General features: G+C 40.5%; 1 protein-coding gene across 7 annotated transcripts in view; it reads right to left on the reverse strand.

Moving 5' to 3' along the window:
- The window catches only part of PAM (peptidylglycine alpha-amidating monooxygenase), a 125859-nt gene that overhangs the window by 98696 nt on the left and 10338 nt on the right, over window positions 1-16825 (reverse strand). Inside the window, exon 1 of one of the 7 annotated variants that reach the window (XM_079995397.1) lies at window positions 5791-5899. The exons of the other annotated variants lie outside the window; for them this stretch is intronic. The gene's annotated coding sequence lies outside the window, so the exon portion shown is untranslated. Of the gene's footprint in view, window positions 1-5790; window positions 5900-16825 lie in introns of those variants that run through there. 7 annotated transcript variants of the gene reach the window in all.

Below are 16825 nucleotides of genomic sequence, written 5' to 3' on the forward strand. Positions count from 1 at the left end.
ACTTGTCAACTTTATAGTGCATGCTGTAAGATCTGGTTCCCTGTGTTCAGACTGTGTGGAGGTTCAGCTGATCAGGAAAAGAGAAAAAGCCTCCTTGGTGGTTCCACCCAAACAATGGAAATCTTTTGCTCCCCTGAGTCTTGGTTGGCTCTGTCCTTCGCTGTGTTTCACCAGATAACAAAGACTATTGTTACTGGGTAGATGGTTTTATATCTGATGTCTGTTTCATCAATTGAACCTGCCTCTTTTAGCATTGTTATTTTTATGGAATGTTATAATTGCATTTTATAATTGGTTTTAATAGTTAGAGGGCAGCCTGGGCACTGTGTAGGCACTCAAATGGTGTGGTATATAAAGCCCTATGCAGATAAATCTCTGAATGCAGTGGGCCACATTTCTAGCTGGCACTTCATCTGTCAAGGAACCAAGCTCTGCTCCCCACCCAGCTTATCCAAATCTACAGCCTATTTTCCAGTGATCACTATTTACTGTGCTGTAAATTATTTACACAGCTTCTGCTGGAGAAGAGGGACACTCCAGGGAAGATCCACCTGCCTCTCCTGAGCAGAGTTGATGAGAAATCATAACTACCACACCTGGAATTGAGCTCTGCTCATCGCTCAGCCTCCTCTGCAGCATCTCTTTAAGAAATAAAACATTTAATAGGTGGCTGTGTGCAAAACACACTGTCATTCGAATGACTTTCTGGACTGGCTGGGCATGGTGTTGTATGGGTGTGATGGTTTTCTTTTCACTGACTGTAAATATGCCAGTTTGACAACTGAGAAAGGATTATATGCCTAAGGAGCGTGTGCACCCTGTCTGCTGGCAAAGTTCCTTCCTATAGCAGCAGTTTCCCTACACATGCCTGCCAAAATCAACCCGCTTGCTGCCAAGTGATCTGTATTTAGCCCTAAACTTTACTCCTAAGGCATACATTTTATAAAGCCCTAATCTGCAACTCAAGCAACTACTGTGGCATCAAGACAAGAACGAAAGAAAGAAGAAATGTAAGCAAACAGAAAATAAGGAGCAAGGGACAGGTTGCTGTTGCCACCTTCACACACAAATACAATTCATTAGGTAGTGTCCCGTTTTGCCAATTTATATTGAAAGTTAATTTATGGGCTGCTCTTTGCTATAAATTAGCATTCAATATAAAATAAAATTATGAATTTCCTACATACTTGGACTTTTGAAGAAAGTTCTATTTACTACTTTTAAGTTATTCACATTTTTAAGTACATAATAAAATATTGTTATTGCACCGAACTATGCAAACATCTATGGAACACGTAGGATTAAACAACGGGAAGGGAGAATTCAACCAATCAGCAATATCACAACGTCAGCTGCTAGCTTTTATCTTCAGAAGAAAATGTGCTTTTCAATGTACTATTACTTCTAATGTGTTAGTTGATACATTTTAGTTGAATGCACTAGCACTGCTACATTTCAGAAAGCAGAGAACAATTGTTAATCCAATTGTTTCTTAGTTACTGACAACTCCTTGAGACCATCTGGCACCAATGTATTTTAAATGCATCATACAAAATCCATATCTGCTCAACGGATTTCACCATCCAGGATGGAAATGAGGCAAAAGCAGCTGGTTCTTCCTACCATTAATCCATGGACCAGGGTCAGTCAGTAAAATGCCACCAAACTATCAATATCAATTGCAGCCAACTCAACTTTAATCTCCATCAAAGGGAGTCAACTTACCATTTGACAATAACTTCTTTCTTTTCTTAGTATGGAAATATGAGAATCCCCTAAACAGTGGAAAGACGAACCTTACACTCACTTATAAAGAACAAAGCACATTTCACATAGGAGTGACAAGGCTAAACAGGATTCTCATTACATCATTCATAGAACTTTTCGGAGGAATCTCATTCCATTCTTCCCACTACCATACTTCTTTTAATAGCTTACAAGCACACACACATTCTTGGTGCATCCAGGAAGAGCACTGATACTTGGGACAATGCTAAAAACAGTTAAAACACCCACTGCAACTAAGGATCTAGTCAAGTAGCAATTTTATAATTATATTCATTGAAATGATTTTAAGCAAGGTCTCGCTAGTTCTCTTCTCAAGAGAGGTGAGAACCTGATTTTGAGCCAGAACCTGTATCTTGATAAAGTAGGATGTCTGTGATAATAGTGTCTGTTGTCGCATTACTATGCATAGTACAATCAAATTAGTACAGAAGCTTGTATTAACTTGACTGAGCCTTGTCTTCATTTGTGCTCTGACTAGTAGTGATAGAAGCAACACCTATTCTTATCACTTGCATTGCTTGGGCATTTGGCCTCATATATTTTCCTCTTGGATCTCTGTCCTCAGGGTATAGAAACCTACCTATTTAGGCAATGACTTATGCATCTTATAAAGGATGACTACTGGGCCATGAAAGCTTATAGAATGATATATTTGTTACTCTTTAAAAAGTGCCACAGAACTCGATTTATGTTGTTCCATACCAGCGTGGCTACCCCTCTGGAATTCATGCTGGTGTCATCCCTTTAAACCGCAGATCTTTCATTAAAGTGGAAACCTTGACATCTCTATTTTTGTCTTAGTCAAGAATGCTTGGCTGGAGGTAAGCTCAGATGGGAGGTTAAAATTAACTCATGTGATAATCACAACGATTCTTCCAACATCGCCTCCTGGAAGCAGAGTGAAGGCAGATGGTGCCTATGTATTCAGCTAGAGTAAACACTGACCACAGTGTATCTGCCAATCAAATACTTGGTGAAGGGATGAGCGCCATCTGTGTTTTAATTACTTTAAATAAATCCATTCACTTTAACTGCCACTACTCCACATTCTCATAAAGAACTGGAGAGGTTCCCATCACCTGTAAAATGTGTGCTATTAAACTGATACATGTACTATTTGTGAGAATGAAAAACATTTGTTCCAGGAGAAATAGATACATCCAAATACCTTTCAGATAAAAGGGGCAGCAAGCACAAATTTTAAGAAAATATATAATTTAAGGTGGTCTCAAGCTATGCTGCAAGATGCCCGACATCAGCTTTCAGCTTCTATTTCATTAAAATTTAATTTCACTAAAAATATTTCACCAAAGATAGAAACCTGTTAAACTTGAAAAACTTAGTCATGAGTAAACTTTGGATTCATTTCTACACATTATAATTAAGAGCAGCTGCTCAACAGTATTAGCATCTATTTATTAACCTATATAAAAGGGGAGGGGACCACACAGATATAACCCATATAAAAGGGGGGGGGGGGAGCAGAGATAATTGCAATTTCCCCTGCCTCTAGGTACCAGCAATATCCTGCTCTTCTGCTCCATCAAAGTTCTTCAGCCTTAGTGTTTTAAGTTGGCACATACCAAGCAAAATACAACTTAGCTGAACGTCACTCAAATGTAGTGTTTGAAACTCAGATATATAAGCTAGGTGCCAAATGGCTCCTTCAACCAGGGTTACAGTTGCCAAAACAAAATGCCTAGTTGCCATTTTGAGGCCAGACAGCTCAAAAGTCGTATTTTTCAATACGTTTTGGTTCCTGAAATTCATTCTGACTGTGCAGATAAAATATAACAGAATTCTACAGTATGTGTTTCTAGTGTGTGAAAACAGTCAAGATCCAAGGATCTCCAAGCACATACCTCCAATATCTCCAGATAGTGGAGGTGCTATCCTGATGCCCAGGTATCTTTGCTTGGTCACAAATGGCCAATAGCCAGGTGCAGAATGCGCCTGGCACCTGGTGAATTTTGAACGCTGCTCACATGTCACAGAGAGTAGAGCCATTGAAATGAATGAATTTAAGTTACTTAACTCCGCTGATTTCATTGGGTCTACTCCAAGTATAACTAACATTGGATATGTGTACAAGCTGACAAATGTAAGTTCTTTCAGTTTTACCCATAGCACCTGGTATTACGTGCCAGCTCTGATGCCTACGTATTTAATTCTCTACCCCTGCCAGTCACCATTATGAACACTTACACATAGTCAACATAATGTGCAGAACTGATGAAAACTGACACTTCAAGCAGGGAATGGTTTAAGAAAAAAAGTATTTTTTTATTTTTTTTAAACTTTCTGAGATTTATTTGTATGAAGTGCACTACACAAATACCTTAAATACATGCATATGTAAGAACTGATGTAGCAACTTATTTGGTGTGCAACCACCTCCCTTACAGTATGTGTAGACTTCCTGGCATTTGTGTGACATTTAAAGCTTAAAATCTGTTGTAGGTTAAGAATCAGTTCCTTAAGTCTTTCAAAGATAATTTGAGAAAGACCTTTTTCCACAGAGCTAAAGAATCAGTAGGCAGATGAGCGAGGAACCTTAATTGATTTTAAAGACTAAACATCTCCCTCTTAGTAATAAATCTATTAGAAATAAGACAGATGCTGTGAAAGGTTTTTTTATTTTTAATGAGGCAGTCGAAGATTTAATCTATGTCCACGCTAACAAGCTCTAGAATGAAAAGCAACCCTAACCCATCTGTGTGCTTTGTTTTGAAAGATGAATAACGCTGAAGCTAATGTTAAAGCCACAGTATTTGAAGCATAAGCTGCAAAGGCTTCCCTTTCTGACTTTATCACTTAATTGATACAACCTTGGTAATCAGTATTAAAAATACCTGGGGAAATGTCTGATTTTAGCATTATATTAGTCACATTATATTATTTTTTCTGAGCAAGTTTCTTTCATCGTTTGAGCTGTGGCAAAATATAAAGTTTTGAAACAAAGAGTCTTATGACACTTTAAGTCCAACTTAACATTATTGGGGGATAAGTTTTCACAAACTAGAGCCCACTTGCTCAGATGCCCCAAGGATTATTTTCAGATATATAAAAACACAGAGGGTAAACAATGTGATCAAGACGACCATGAAATGGTAAGAGTATTAGTAGGCCCGGAACATTTTTACCCTGAACCCAAACATCTACAAGATAATAACCAACTTCTCCTACAACAGTCACTCTGATAATGTTCTCTTTCTAGCCAAAACATACTAATTACTGTAAGCACCTTTAATGGGAGAAAAAAAACCCCAGAGTTCCAACTAAGTTCAATATGAATATGACTGAATCTGCTTCATAAACTCTTGCTGCAATTTTCTGAGATTCAAATATGAAGCCACCGTTTACTGTCACTACATAATCATCAGTACTGTGTCATATTTGTGTGTCTTCATTCATTATTCCTCCACCACCACCCAAAGTTCTAAAAACAATTTAGACATAATTTTCAGTAAAATGACCATCATCTAAAGTAGGCCAATGAGAGAAGGTTGAGCGAGAGAGCTTTCCCTGAAATTGAATTGAGATTTAAACCAGTGACTTGTGGCTCATAATTAATACCTCTTGGCTGCTGTGCTGCATCAGCTTCCCACCCCTCCCACAATGAATTCTGCACATCTGTAAATATCAGCAAAGTACATTTGAAGTTAGGATACTAATATACTTTTATTTATACACAATATATTCTATAGAAAGGGATGTTATATTTCATTTTCATATAAGATGAAGCCCTTGATTTAGGGAGTACAGTACATTACTCAAGGCGACACCTACTGTCTTAAAGTGAATAGTTCATACAGAGAATGCTCATTTATTTTTCTACCGAAAGGAAAAAAGCCACACTGGACTTCCCAGACCTTTGTTTTAGGCTTACTCTCCTACTGATTTTTTATTTGCTTGTACAAGGCTTTTGAAAGATAGGGTAAGCCCTTTCCTTCAGAGCACATTGTGATTTTAAAGTCATTTGATATGAAGTAAAGCACTTACCTGTTGCACCTATACGTTTCACACAACAGTAAGCAGAAGAGCGTTTTGGAAAGGGCTTATGATTTTTCCGAAAGGGTGAATCATCTTCACGTAGATGCTGTGAATAACCCCTGTTATGCATACTGACATCATCAGGAAAGGCTTGGAGGCAGAGGATACCATGGTAACCAAGCAATGTGCTGAGGGACAGAAGCCTTTAATTGCTTTAACAACTTCCCAGGGCTCTGGCTACTGGGTTTCGATTTGCTAAGTAGGAAATGAAGGTTGTCAGAAATGCAGTGAATGCGACACCAATTTGAGAGAGCTCAATGAATCCTGAATCTATTAATTCAGATGTGACTTTTAACAACAACAAGTGTCATCGCCCAAATCCATTGCTGATATCCTCCTGACATCTTCAAGTTCTGTGTAACATGCAAGCCAAATAATGATACTGTTGGGGGCAGAAATGTTGTAAGGGTTCCTAAATTGCGTTTTCTATTAGGCCAATCTGTGTTGTTGTTTGCACGCAAACAAGGGAAGGGGGAGTTGTTACTATGTGGAGGGCTTCAAAAACAAAAATGAACTGGACACTGATTCGTGAACAACACGAAAAAGAAAAACTCATTTAGAGGTTGTGCGTTGTAAAGCAGACTGCAAAATGTTATTTATTTGCTTTATTATCATTAATTCAGAGGTCACATGTTAGTAAATTAGGATGCAAAAGACTGTATTTGCTACATTATTATTTATCTTTCCACCTAACTGTTGCCTTGTGTGTATGGCAATACATCACTTAAAGGACAAAGCTCAAGGTAATGAGGGAGAAATGTGAAATGACATAGTAACATGATCAAGAGGAACCTGTATAGTAAGATTTATGAAGCAAAAATTTCTACAAGATCTCCTGTCAGTCATGTACCACAACAAAGGATTTTTCTTATGTCGAGACTTCCTTTGTTATGCCAAGATTTGAGCCATAGAGTATTTCGGGAATTATATCTGGAGATACCAGCATGTCTTCTTTAAGAAAACATGCACAGGTATGCCCAGTTCTTTTGGAAAAGGTATATTCTGCAGCTGATTTTTAACATGCAGGAGCATGATTTCAAATCAAAGTCATATTCAGAGCATAAAAAAACCAAACACTATTTTATGAACCATTCCTCTGGTGCCGAAACTGCTCTGTGTTATGATTACTCATGTATAAATGCATGCAAACAGTAACTAAAGTTTACCACCCAGTCTGGCTGCAAACAGCATACCTATCATATACGGTAGATGCTCTGCAGTTTAACCTCTTGGTGACTGCTCAGATACTGTGCTTAAGGATACCAACCATCTGGCAAGCAGTTTGAGAGAGGCTGGAAAAGGAATACATACACACCCAAGACAGAATTAGATAAAGGCTGAATATATGAACAGGAACACAACCTGGAGGCTGGGTTATCTGAAATGCAGTTCATTAGTGGTAAAGATGCAACACTTTTTGGAACAGATATAGGATATGGTGTGGCAAGCTTGGAAAAGATGGTCAAAAGTATGGAGCATCTTCCGTTAAGACTAAGAGAATGATTGATGTGTTCATTATGGGTATATGAGAGAGAGATCTTTATAGACTTTGGACCGGCAAGACAAATAAGTCTTCATTAAAAATGTGTAACAAATGGAAACACACAAAAGCTGACAGAACTGGTCTTCTGGTTCATAATACCTCCTCTGCCTCTCATACTTATGAAAAGTCAGATATTGAATGAACAGTTGAGAAGTGGGATGAACTTGTCCATCTGTTCCCAGACTTAATTCCCAGTTTAGGAAAGGGCCTCAGATTCATCATTAAAGAGATGGAATAAGTAGTTCCATCTACTAACAGATTTTTGAAAATGGTCTTTGTATAGTTCCTCTCCCTGCTAGCTCACACAATTACTGGATCAATAATGATTCCTAAAATTTGCAACCATGCCAGGACTTCATATATCAGTTCAGATTTGATAAAGTTAAACTAAAATACAAAATCAGCAAGTTCGTTCCTTGTTAGGTAAAGGTACAGGGACCCCTGACCATTAGGTCCAGTTGTGGTGGACTCTGGGGTTGCGGCGCTCATCTCGCTTTATTGGCTGAGGGAGCCGGCGTACAGCTTCCGGGTCATGTGGCCACCATGACTAAGCCGCTTCTGGCGAACCAGAGCAGCACACGGAAACGCCGTTTACCTTCCCGCCAGAGCAGTACCTATTTATCTACTTGCACTTTGACGTGCTTTCGAACTGCTAGGTTGACAGGAGCAGGGACCGAGCAACGGGAGCTCACCCCATTGCGGGGATTCGAACTGCCGACCTTCTGATCGGCAAGTCCTAGGCTCTGTGGTTTAACCCACAGCGCCACCCGCATCAGTTCTGTGTTAGAAACACTAAAATTAGCCAGTGGTCATGGAGGATTCTTCTTCCTTGAGTAGAAAAACTGTCCACTATTGCATGACCAACATTTTACATTGATACAAATACTGCTGTCATTTTACGTAAGCAACAGATTTATCAAAGCTTTTGAAACTTAAATATATATTATACATTAACCAGAAGAAACAACAGATGCAAACACATATGTTATTTATTAAACAAATTCTTTTTCATGACCAGCAAAGAGTACATTTTCTTTCATCTTACAAGATGTTAGACAATAGAATCTTATATAGAGAGATGACCATCTGGGCTGTGAGTCCTGGAAAACCTGCTCTCTGCCTTGCAGGCTTTTCCCACCACCTGAGGGGGCAGGTCCCTGCCTGACTCCAGTTACAAAAGCTGAGGCTGCTGAACAAACGCTTGGGCTGGGGTATTGGGGGGGGCAGTGGGGGGCACGCATTTGCTGCTGCTGTTGTTATTTTTTGTATCTTTATTTTTGATCTTTAGTTTTATATTTTGTTGTGTACTTTTTGATGTTTTATTTATTATGACTACTTTTGTTACGTTGTAATTATGTATTTTTTCCATGTTGAAAAATGCCTTGAGCATGGTTTGAACTATAGAAAGGTGCCATACAAATAAAATTGTGTAGTAGTCAGAGACTCTAAGTACCTATTTAGATCCAACTCTATAGCTGCTGCAGCAGCATTCCATAACTTCAGCCACAAGTCAGTAGCACGGCTGTTTAATTGGATCAATTATGCTCTCTATAAATTGACTACAATAGTTACTGTAATAAGCAGCTCTCTCTATATATATTACCAATAATTAGCTACTTTTTCTTTCTCCAAAAAGAATTTTAAGTGGAAAGATTACATCAAACTAACGCAGGGAATGATTTTTTTAAAGAATCTATCCATTTCAATAGCAATCATAAGTCACCCAAACTTGTGTTTAGAACATATATCTCAACAACTCTTCGTGGAGAAGTGTAAAATCAGAAGGTGCTACAATAGTCATTGTCATTGTTTTATTATTTTGAACCTTAAGGGATATGCAAGAACAGGCTTATTGACAACTGGTTGGTTAGACTTTGAATGTTAAACCTTCAACAGAATAAGGCAACATTTGGGAGAAAGGAAATTGGTGTTTTTTGGAATGTGTGTCTTTCATTACAGTTGCTTCTGATATACGTATATACTTTGCACTGATAGGAAAACTAGCTGTCATCTGCATGCTCATGTTAGTTTTGAGTTGACCCTTTGGTACTGATAAAAGCTACAGATCAAAGTGTGTCTTCTCTTCCTTTAACTTCCTATCAAACTTCTGTTTGATAATGAAAAACGGCTATAATTTCCTCCAAACTATAAAACATTAAAGCAACTAAACCACACAGAGAAGTAATCTTTAATACTATACCAATGGTCAAAATTATACAAACAGAAAACACCCCATTGACTACCCCAGTCAGAATTACTAAGACTATTGCCATTTGGTGACTAATGTCTTTCAAACATTGCGCTGCAGGTTTTGATACGGATCCAAATGACTGGGATGCACATTATGACAGTTTCTCACAAGCTACTGCAAAGAGGTGTCCTCTTACTTGCCTTGGGCAAAAGCAGCTTTGGAGACAACAGATCGAAAATGAACTGTTCCATTGCAGGGTGAGAGAGCAACTGAAGCAGTGGCTGGGCAATTTGCTTGCAAACACCAATCTAGTTGAGAGATGAGAGAACTTGCACTTGGAAGTGATGTCCAGTCATAGGTCACCAGCAAAAAGTGCTTGCTCCTTTCTTTTAGAGGGGAATGTGGAGGGGAAGGGGTGGTTGATTACAGTGCTTCATAAAGCTAACATGCAAATCATCCCCAGTTGCGCATAAACATGGGCATGGATTCTTCCAACATTATGAATTTCAGACCAGAAGTGGCCATAAATGGTACCCTGCAAATGAATATTCTAAGTCCTCAAAAGTAACAAGCTGTTCTTATTAAGTCCTCAGATATAAATAAAGCAGTTTCATTCTTAAAGAACAGTACCTTCCAAGGAGCACATAGATAATGCTTTGACGCAAGAACAAAGAATAAAAGTTCTAGCTTTACGTATGAGCTAATCTAAAAACTAAATGCTAATCACATGCTATTAGAAGACAGGTTGGCAAGCAGTGACAGTATTGTTATTGCATTAATAGTCCCAAATGCATAAACCAGAATAAAGAAAGAGTTGTGTGCTCAAGCATGTGTATGCGCACACTTTCCCCCAGCCCAGCTTGTTTTATGATTCTCTGATATAAATTAACAATACGTATTACCATAGATAGGAATTAATGAGTTTTCAGTATTGTGCAATTAACTTTAATTGGGAAAATTATATATTCCTGTTTTGGTAGCCAACTGGAAAGATGAATATGCATGCTTTTCATAAGTAAGAGCAAATACGGTACATTGGTTTGGTACAGAGATATGAATTAACTTACGACTCACTCTTTTAAAAATTGCATATAATTAATTAGCATGCTACACAAAACAGAGTATACAAGACTTTATTTTTCTACCCTCTATGCAGCCAAATAGGTATTCCTAAGAACACTAAGAGCTACAACCACTAGACCAAGAAAGCCAACGAGTATAAAACACTTGTGACAAAAAGTACTTGCTGAACAAGCTATTGGCCAAAGGTTTAGGAAGCTGCTGTATCATATGCAAGTCCCTTAAAACATGTATTTATTCCATCTATTTTCCTATAGTGCCTTCAAGACTATATAGGCTTTTCAAGGCAGCTACATTAACATAAAGGTAAAGGTAAAGGTACCCCTGCCCGTACGGGCCAGTCTTGCCAGACTTTGGGGTTGGTGCGCCCATCTCACTCAAGAGGCCGGGGGCCAGCGCTGTCCGGAGACACTTCCGGGTCACGTGGCCAGCGTGACATCGCTGCTCTGGCCAGAGCCAGAGCCAGAGCCGCACACGGAAACGCCGTTTACCTTCCCGCTAGTAAGCGGTCCCTATTTATCTACTTGCACCCAGGGGTGCTTTCGAACTGCTAGGTTGGCAGGCGCTGGGACCGAACGACGGGAGCACACCCCGCCGCAGGGATTCGAACCGCCGACCTTTCGATCGGCAAGCCCTAGGCGCTGAGGCTTTTACCCACAGCGCCACCTGCGTCCCTTTACATTAACATAGACCTGTGTAAAATGTTACCAGTCTTACAGCATTGTCTTTATCCCGAGCTTTAAAAGGCGGGCAAAGTTACCATTTATTTTACAACTTACAAACTCTTTAAGACATGTAATTCACAAGCTTTATTTCAGCCTTTCAAAATGCATGCAGACAGTTTCGCCCCTCAACACTACCAGCCTAGAACAACAACATGGTTCTCTAGAAGCCTCCAATATCCAAAATTCATGAAAGTCCTCCCCCCAAAAATCATATACTTAGGTCCAAACAGCATCATACTAAGTAGAATTTACTTATCCAAATCTGCAATTTCAAGCAGGTATCTTGCCTAGCTCTAACCTGGGACCAGACAAGGAGTCCTCTGAGGATGAAACAGTTATCGCAGAGGTCAAGGACTTTGAGGAGCAAGCAGGGAACCCATGCTGAGGATCCCCTTCAAGAGCCCTCTAGGGAGAGGTCTGGTGAAGAACCCTTGGAGCTGTCAGAGGAGCAGGTAGAGCCACCCTGTCCCCAAGGTCAATGCTAAAGAGCAACAACATAGCATGCATTGATGGATCCAGAGTAGTTGCACAGCTCATGAGTAAGAGATCACCTGATGAGTAAGGAATCTGAAACCCAGCAGCTGGGTCAAGGGATGGTCTAGAAGGCCAGAGTATAAGGTATCCTTCTTGAACTTTCAGTTGGTGGAAACCATACCAGTTTCTGGCTCCTGATGCTAGGGCCTCCTCCTCCTTGCTGTGCAGTATCTAAACAGAACTTCCTAGGTCACACTGACTAACCTCTGTTGCCTGACCTTGTCTATGGCTCACATTTTGGACCTAGAATGTTTATCTGTGCTTTATTTTTGTTTATTTGGACTGTGTTGCACCTGTAAACCTGCCACAGCTGGAGAGTATTTTTATAAGAGGGTTATATATCTGAAGACTGAGAACTTTGCTCTAGAGGGCACCTACTAGAGTTTGATAATAGCAAGATTGCAGGGGACAGTGCTGCTCAAGTGTCTGTTCAAGCAGCACAAGTAATATACTGTGAGGAAGTCACACCTCTTTAATGAGGTACCAACTTGCTCGTAACACAATCCAGAAATAGAACTGTAACTAGATTATCACCGAAGATGAGGTGCAGACTGTACCACGTGTTCCTTAAATGTCCCGGGATAAATTCTAGGGCAGAACCTCTAAGGACATCTGAACATATTCTCAACTCTTGTTGCGATGCTGTTTATATTTCTGTTTCTTTTAAAATGGAAACTGCAAATCAGGTTATTCAAGTATAGGTGCAGAACTGGCCAAAACTAACAAAATGAATTTCAACAGGGACAGGCAGGAAGAACCAGCTGCACAAATATAAGATGAAGGGCAGCTGGCTTGCCAGTCGTAGGCGTGAAAAGGATCTAGGGGCCTTAGTAGACTACAAGCTTAACATGAGTGTGATAGTGTGGTGCAGCAGCAACAACAAAAAAGCTAATGCTATTCTAAGTTGCATCAACAGAAGTACAGTGTTCAAATCAGGGAAGTCCCATTCTATTTGGCTTTGGTCAGACCACACCTGGAGTACTACGTCCAGTTCTGGGCACCACAATCTAAGAAGAATATTGACATGCTAGAATGTGTGCAAAGGAAGGAGACCAAGATGATAAAGGTCTAGAAACCAAGCCTTATGAGGAGCAGTTGAGGAAATGTGGTATGCTTAGCCTAGTACAGAGGGGACTGAGAGAAGATATGAAAGTCAACTTCAAATATCTTAAGAGCTGTCACATGGAGAATGGAGCAAGCTTTTTTTCTCCTGCTCCGGAGGCTAGGACTTAAACCAATGAATTCAAGTTACAAGAAAGGAGATTCCGACTAAACATCAGGAAGCCCTTTCTGACAGTAAGAACTGTTTGGCAGTGGAAGAGACTCCCATAAGAGGTGGTGGTCTCTCCTTTCTTAGAAGTTTTTAAACAGAGGTTGGATGGCCATCTGTCATGTATGATCTAGTTGAGATTCCTGCATTGCAGGGGTTTGGACCAGATGAGCCTCAGAGTCCCTTCCAACTCTAAATTCTACCATTTGATGATTTTATGATTCTAAGAACAAATGCACAGATATATCCACTTCAGTTTTACTAAAATAAGTAAACTGCTGCAGAGGCAACAGTACTAACTAGTCTCAGATATTTTCTAAGCAGCTAAGGATATTTGAATAAAGAAGCAACATTGCTGCACAGCATTGGTATCAACCCAGAAGTGTTTTCTGACATTTGGAGTGAATTTTCTTGGAGTGAATTTCAGAAACAGCAGGAAGAAGGCTTCAGGCAAAACCTTATCTCAACTTTTCTCTATTAATACCCACAAAGTCAGTATAATCTGCATATGCTGTATCTGGCAGGCATTCTATGCCCTGTTGCACATAGTTAAAATTAAGCCAAAGTGCCAATTCTCAATTTTACTCAGTAGGAATGCAAGCATAATGTATGTGCCCTGTCTTTCTTTCCATCTCCAGCAGTTTCCAGGACTGAGCTTTGAAGTTGCTCTAACAGATTTGGCACTCCAGTATGGAAGTAAGCATTCAAAACAGCATTCTCCCATACATGCCCATTGTTATTAAGAATAGAAAACAAGCGAAATTATTCAGACTTTAGGACTGGGAAGAAATTACTCTATTTACATGAAAGGTCTCTTTAAACATTCATCAAATGCAAACTATGAATGTTAAGATCACGACCCTACTTTTAATTACAGCCATGAGGTAAGAGTTACATTCCTCCTGAAGCCAACTAACTGTCAGCAAGCCCCAAATGGCTGCTCAAATGCAATTTTCAGGCACTTCTTCACATTAGGCCAGAGGTGAAGAATCTCTAAGCCAGCACACTTCTGTCCAGAACCTTTTGGCCAAACCACACCCAACAACCCTTCAACCGATGCTGTGCATGATGTCAGGTGTGAGGCTGATAAAGACATGGCCAGGCCAAAAGGGGTTTTGCAAGCACCCCCAAAGCCCCTTGCACAGTACTTTGCAAGCCCTGACAATCAGCTGCTCATCACGGTTTGTAAAATGGGATGCCATTGCCTACACAGTTTGACTTCCAAGCATGTAGGCAAAACTGGGTAATCCAACATCATTGTCATGTTACGTGAGTTATAGGTGGGCAGTCCTGAGGGGAAGGAGGATCCATGTATGCAGAAGATAAAGATCAGGTCTGCTGGCCAGGTCCAGTTCGCCTTCCTGACACTAGACCTCCATATGCACCCCACATCATGTTCCTTGCTGGCCCCAATCTACAACATCCTCCAGTACTGTTGCCAGGTTGGAATATAACCACGGGGGCAGATTTTAGTAATATGGCACCCTGAGTGAGGATATTTGGCACTCACACACACCGCCTATATATTTCTTATTTTCATAGTAATTCATTTTATTTTTATTTTTACTTTGCAAGGTGTGAGGAAATGTTGCAGAAATCTCTGGCTTTTGTGGGGGTGGGATGCAGCCCACTGTACACATCACTCATCACTTGGTCCCCAGAAGGTTGCTCACTAGGAAATGCAGCATTTGGTCCAAAAAATGGACCCCCAGCCTACATTAATGAAACAGTAACCTCAAGAATTGCATCAACAACAGCAAAACATCAGCCATATATGGGTGATGATAACTCATCACAATTAAACAAATGCCTGGGGGTAAGTGTGTGGTTTTAATCTGTTGTAACCCTGCTTGATTTTTTTGATGCACAATATATTACAACAAACTATGTTAATATGAGAAATGCGATTATTGCAACTAAGAATACACCGCCCTTCAATTCAATAATGCCTGAGGCATTTTGAAATAAATATATAACACACTAGAAATGAGTGGACTCTTTATAAAGTTTGTGAAAATAAAAAGGTCCCTTTCCACTAAAATGTATTAGGAAATATACACAATCTCATCCTTATACATGAAAATGAGCAAATTTAAAGATACAGTGGTAAAGGTAAAGGTAAAGGTACCCCTGCCCGTACGGGACAGTCTTGACAGACTCTGGGGTTGTGCGCCCATCTCACTTAAGAGGCCAGGGGCCAGCGCTGTCCGGAGACACTTCCGGGTCACGTGGCCAGCGTGACATCGCTGCTCTGGCCAGAGCCAGAGCCAGAGCCAGAGCCAGAGCCAGAGCCAGAGCCAGAGCCGCACACGGAAACGCCGTTTACCTTCCCGCTGGTAAGCGGTCCCTATATATCTACTTGCACCCGGAGGTGCTTTCGAATTGCTAGGTTGGCAGGCGCTGGGACCGAGCAGCGGGAGCGCACCCCGCCGCAGGGATTCGAACCGCGACCTTTCGATCGGCAAGCCCTAGGCGCTGAGGCTTTAACCCACAGCGCCACCTGCGTCCCTGCGCCACCTGCGTCCCTAGATACAGTGGTACCTCGGGTTAAATACTTAATTCGTTCCGGAGGTCCGTTCTTAACTTGAAACTGTTCTTAACCTGAAGCACCACTTTAGCTAATGGGGCCTCCTGCTGCTGCTGCGCCGCCAGAGCACGATTTCTGTTCTCATCCTGAAGCAAAGTTCTTAACCTGAAGCATGATTTCTGGGTTAGCTGAGGCCGTAACCTGAAGCGTATGTAACCTGAAGGGTATGTAACCTGTGGCACCACTGTATATTGATTCAAATTTGTCAGAAACTTCTTGAGCCCAATAAAGGTTTGTAGGGACTGGATCTGACCCACACTGTGTTAGCTACTACTTCTCTACAGGTACAGATAAAAAGATAGAAGATACAATGGGGGGAAATTCTGTCACTACTCTTGAGTTATTTGAATAAAGGGTGGAACAAAATATATAACGTACGTATCTGATCAAACAGTACTGGAACAGCCACCTGCCCAGCAATTGTCTAGGTTGGAGAATCTCAATTATCCACAAACAGGTTTAACAGCTGAAATGCTTTATTATGCTACTGTCATTATTATTTCGTTGTTGTTGTTCTTCCCTAAAGTAGAGACCATTTTGTCTGCTCCCTCTACCAAAGGAAACTAGCATTTTTCACAATAGAATTTCAAAATTTATTCCACCCCCGTGTTAACAGAAAATGGCAAATGACTAGATGGTCAGGTTTTTTTATGCAACTGCTTGGAAGACCCTGCCCCTATTGTTAGAAACTCATGATATAGAAGCTAGGTGCCAAATGGCTCCTTCAACCAGAGTTAAAGTTGCCAAAACAAAATGCCTAGTTGCCATTTTGGGGCCAGGCAGCTCAAAAGTCGTATTTTTCAATACAACTTTTTGGTTCCTGAAATTCATTCTGATTGTGCAGATAAAATATAACAGATAAAGTTCTACAGGCTGTGTTTCTAGTGTCCAAAATCAGGCAAGATCCAAGGATCCCCAGGCATGCACCCCTAGATGGTGGAGATGCCAGGTGTCATCCTGGCACCCAGGCATCTTCACTTAGTTACAAGTGGCTGATAACCAGGTACAAAATGCCCCTGGCGCCTGGCAAATTTCAAACGTTACCCAAAACGGT

Source organism: Podarcis cretensis, assembly GCF_951804945.1.
Source record: "Podarcis cretensis genome assembly, chromosome: 11".
NCBI classification, from domain to species: Eukaryota; Metazoa; Chordata; class Lepidosauria; order Squamata; family Lacertidae; genus Podarcis; species Podarcis cretensis.